We start from the raw sequence: 4,619 nt of genomic DNA, 5'->3' as shown, positions 1-4,619 counted from the left end.
ATAAAAGTAATATTCTGATCATAAGTTAATCAATTATATTGTGCATTTGTGTTATTGCCCAGTTTTATGTATCCTTAGGTGTATATTGCAATGAATTCATGCCATTGCTGTACAGTTCAATATTATCAAAATTGTAAAATAATTCCTGTTTATAAATAATTCCTGTTTATTTATCTTAAATAATATTTGCTATAAATATATGTAACTTTAATGTTGCATAGGGAAAATATACACTATAATACCAAAAAGTGCAGTATCTTTAAATAAAAATAAGTTAAATCTCACTTGTGCTCTATATTTAAAGGTAAACATTGTTTTTTTGGTCTGTAGCACCTAAATTGTCAGTAAAGTCAGTGTCCAAAGAAATATAAAAAGCAGAAAATTACCCTTTTGATGACATGGATGAAAGGACTTCAAGAAACCCATCAGCAATTGCCATAGACATTGTTATTTTGTAGCCACTCTGATATTAAATTGCAATTAAAACTTAATAGGTATGTTTTGGTATATATGGATTTCATGCAATACCATTAAGACAGTCACCTGCATTGAAAAAAAGCATAACTTCTAGAATGAGAATGAGCATCAAAGGAACATGTATCCTAGATGTGACTTGAAGCCACTGTCCCAGGTGATAGCAAACTTATCCGGAAACTAATCCAAAATGTCATCAGGATAAATGTCTGCTTTTAGATACAGGGCCATAATTTTGCAAGCTGAACAGTACCGGATTGTTAAGCAGATAAAAGTTTCTGGTGGAGCCATTTGTGCAGTATCAAGCAAGAATAAAGGGAACATCTCCAGTAATTATATGGATGAAATAAAGCCCAGATGAGACTCGAAACCACAATCCTTAGCTTAGGAGGCCAGTGCCTTATCCATTAGGCCAGTGGGGCTTAGTAACATCTTTGTGTGAAACTGATTTTTTCATTAGTATAATCATTAATTGTTGCGATATAGGAAAGCCGTTTATTTGTGTTCTTTGCTTTACAAATCCCAGCATGAAATGTGATTGTACTAACCAGACCTAATAGTGTGGACCCTCATGTTACATTGCAGCAAAACAGATTGATGCAACTCTTTTACCAATAAAGAGGTAGTCTTTTGCATTCCATTTTGTTGACTAACTAAAGTAATGTTTACAGTGCATATGAACCAAAGCAGATGTGTGTACTGGTACCTTAAAAACAGTCATGTTTGTGATTTTTTTCTGCCTTCATATCAGGATGTTCAGGTAGCAGATGATAATCATTAACTGATGACATTAGAAAAAAAATTACATTTGCTCCAGGTGAGGCTTGAACTCACAACCTCGGCATTGCTCAACAGATACTGTCTTATAAGTACCGCGCGCTAACCGATTGCGCCACAGGAGCACATGGTCAAAGCATATTATTTTTATATGAGTGATTTTAGCATCGAGTTGACTAAGTATATTAACTTGGTTTATTAATTTTAAATTAGTTACTTTTTAAATCCACTAAACTACTGCACCCAATACTAAAGTACCTAATAAAAGTAATATTCTAATCATAAGTTAATCAATTATATTGTGCATTTGTGTTATTGCCCAGTTTTATGTATCCTTAGGTGTATATTGCAATGAATTCATGCCATTGCTGTACAGTTCAATATTATCAAAATTGTAAAATAATTCCTGTTTATAAATAATTCCTGTTTATTTATCTTAAATAATATTTGCTATAAATATATGTAACTTTAATGTTGCATAGGGAAAATATACACTATAATACCAAAAAGTGCAGTATCTTTAAATAAAAATAAGTTAAATCTCACTTGTGCTCTATATTTAAAGGTAAACATTGTTTTTTTGGTCTGTAGCACCTAAATTGTCAGTAAAGTCAGTGTCCAAAGAAATATAAAAAGCAGAAAATTACCCTTTTGATGACATGGATGAAAGGACTTCAAGAAACCCATCAGCAATTGCCATAGACATTGTTATTTTGTAGCCACTCTGATATTAAATTGCAATTAAAACTTAATAGGTATGTTTTGGTATATATGGATTTCATGCAATACCATTAAGACAGTCACCTGCATTGAAAAAAAGCATAACTTCTAGAATGAGAATGAGCATCAAAGGAACATGTATCCTAGATGTGACTTGAAGCCACTGTCCCAGGTGATAGCAAACTTATCCGGAAACTAATCCAAAATGTCATCAGGATAAATGTCTGCTTTTAGATACAGGGCCATAATTTTGCAAGCTGAACAGTACCGGATTGTTAAGCAGATAAAAGTTTCTGGTGGAGCCATTTGTGCAGTATCAAGCAAGAATAAAGGGAACATCTCCAGTAATTATATGGATGAAATAAAGCCCAGATGAGACTCGAAACCACAATCCTTAGCTTAGGAGGCCAGTGCCTTATCCATTAGGCCAGTGGGGCTTAGTAACATCTTTGTGTGAAACTGATTTTTTCATTAGTATAATCATTAATTGTTGCGATATAGGAAAGCCGTTTATTTGTGTTCTTTGCTTTACAAATCCCAGCATGAAATGTGATTGTACTAACCAGACCTAATAGTGTGGACCCTCATGTTACATTGCAGCAAAACAGATTGATGCAACTCTTTTACCAATAAAGAGGTAGTCTTTTGCATTCCATTTTGTTGACTAACTAAAGTAATGTTTACAGTGCATATGAACCAAAGCAGATGTGTGTACTGGTACCTTAAAAACAGTCATGTTTGTGATTTTTTTCTGCCTTCATATCAGGATGTTCAGGTAGCAGATGATAATCATTAACTGATGACATTAGAAAAAAAATTACATTTGCTCCAGGTGAGGCTTGAACTCACAACCTCGGCATTGCTCAACAGATACTGTCTTATAAGTACCGCGCGCTAACCGATTGCGCCACAGGAGCACATGGTCAAAGCATATTATTTTTATATGAGTGATTTTAGCATCGAGTTGACTAAGTATATTAACTTGGTTTATTAATTTTAAATTAGTTACTTTTTAAATCCACTAAACTACTGCACCCAATACTAAAGTACCTAATAAAAGTAATATTCTAATCATAAGTTAATCAATTATATTGTGCATTTGTGTTATTGCCCAGTTTTATGTATCCTTAGGTGTATATTGCAATGAATTCATGCCATTGCTGTACAGTTCAATATTATCAAAATTGTAAAATAATTCCTGTTTATAAATAATTTCTGTTTATTTATCTTAAATAATATTTGCTATAAATATATGTAACTTCAATGTTGCATAGGGAAAATATACACTATAATACCAAAAAGTGCAGTATCTTTAAATAAAAATAATTTAAATCTCACTTGTGCTCTATATTTAAAGGTAAACATTGTTTTTTTGGTCTGTAGCACCTAAATTGTCAGTAAAGTCAGTGTCCAAAGAAATATAAAAAGCAGAAAATTACCCTTTTGATGACATGGATGAAAGGACTTCAAGAAACCCATCAGCAATTGCCATAGACATTGTTATTTTGTAGCCACTCTGATATTAAATTGCAATTAAAACTTAATAGGTATGTTTTGGTATATATGGATTTCATGCAATACCATTAAGACAGTCACCTGCATTGAAAAAAAGCATAACTTCTAGAATGAGAATGAGCATCAAAGGAACATGCATCCTAGATGAGACTTGAAGCCACTGTCCCAGGTGATAGCAAACTTATCCGGAAACTAATCCACAATGTCATCAGGATAAATGTCTGCTTTTAGATACAGGGCCATAATTTTGCAAGCTGAACAGTACCGGATTATTAAGCAGATAAAAGTTTCTGGTGGAGCCATTTGTGCAGTATCAAGCAAGACTAAAGGGAACATCTCCAGTAATTATATGGATGAAATAAAGCCCAGATGAGACTTGAAACCACAATCCTTAGCTTAGGAGGCCAGTGCCTTATCCATTAGGCCAGTGGGGCTTAGTAACATCTTTGTGTGAAACTGATTTTTTCATTAGTATAAATATTAATTGTTGCGATATAGGAAAGCCGTTTATTTGTGTTCTTTGCTTTACAAATCCCAGCATGAAATGTGATTGTACTAACCAGACCTAATAGTGTGGACCCTCATGTTACATTGCAGCAAAACAGATTGATGCAACTCTTTTACCAATAAAGAGGTAGTCTTTTGCATTCCATTTTGTTGACTAACTAAAGTAATGTTTACAGTGCATATGAACCAAAGCAGATGTGTGTACTGGTACCTTAAAAACAGTCATGTTTGTGATTTTTTTCTGCCTTCATATCAGGATGTTCAGCTAGCAGATGATAATCATTAACTGATGACATTAGAAAAAAAATTACATTTGCTCCAAGTGAGGCTTGAACTCACAACCTCGGCATTGCTCAACAGATACTGTCTTATAAGTACTGCGTGCTGACCGATTGCACCACATGAGCACATGGTCAAAGTGTCTTATTTTTAGTTGAGTGATTTTAGCATCGAGTTGACTAAGTATATTAACTTGGTTTATTAATTTTAAATTAGTTACTTTTTAAATCCACTAAACTACTGCACCCAATACTAAAGTACCTAATAAAAGTAATATTCTAATCATAAGTTAATCAATTATATTGTGCATTTGTGTTATTGCCCAGTTTTATGTATCCTTAGGTGTA

The 4,619-nt window shown here is 33.3% G+C and overlaps 2 non-coding genes across 2 annotated transcripts; both read right to left on the bottom strand.

Annotated features, from left to right (window-relative positions):
- Nucleotides 1-1,283: 1,283 nt before the first annotated feature.
- TRNAI-UAU (transfer RNA isoleucine (anticodon UAU)) lies at nucleotides 1,284-1,376 on the bottom strand. Its single transcript is given in 2 exon segments — nucleotides 1,284-1,319; nucleotides 1,339-1,376. It is a non-coding gene; the product is annotated as a tRNA-Ile (tRNA).
- A 1,419-nt stretch (nucleotides 1,377-2,795) lies between these two features.
- On the bottom strand, nucleotides 2,796-2,888 carry TRNAI-UAU (transfer RNA isoleucine (anticodon UAU)). Its single transcript is given in 2 exon segments — nucleotides 2,796-2,831; nucleotides 2,851-2,888. It is a non-coding gene; the product is annotated as a tRNA-Ile (tRNA).
- Between the last annotated feature and the right edge of the window lie 1,731 nt (nucleotides 2,889-4,619).

Source organism: Taudactylus pleione, unplaced genomic scaffold, assembly GCF_031769625.1.
Source record: "Taudactylus pleione unplaced genomic scaffold, aTauple2 ptg000473l, whole genome shotgun sequence".
Lineage (NCBI taxonomy): Eukaryota > Metazoa > Chordata > Amphibia > Anura > Myobatrachidae > Taudactylus > Taudactylus pleione.
The sequence above is the reverse complement of the archived record's forward strand: the minus strand, read 5'-3'. Positions and strand labels throughout refer to the sequence as shown.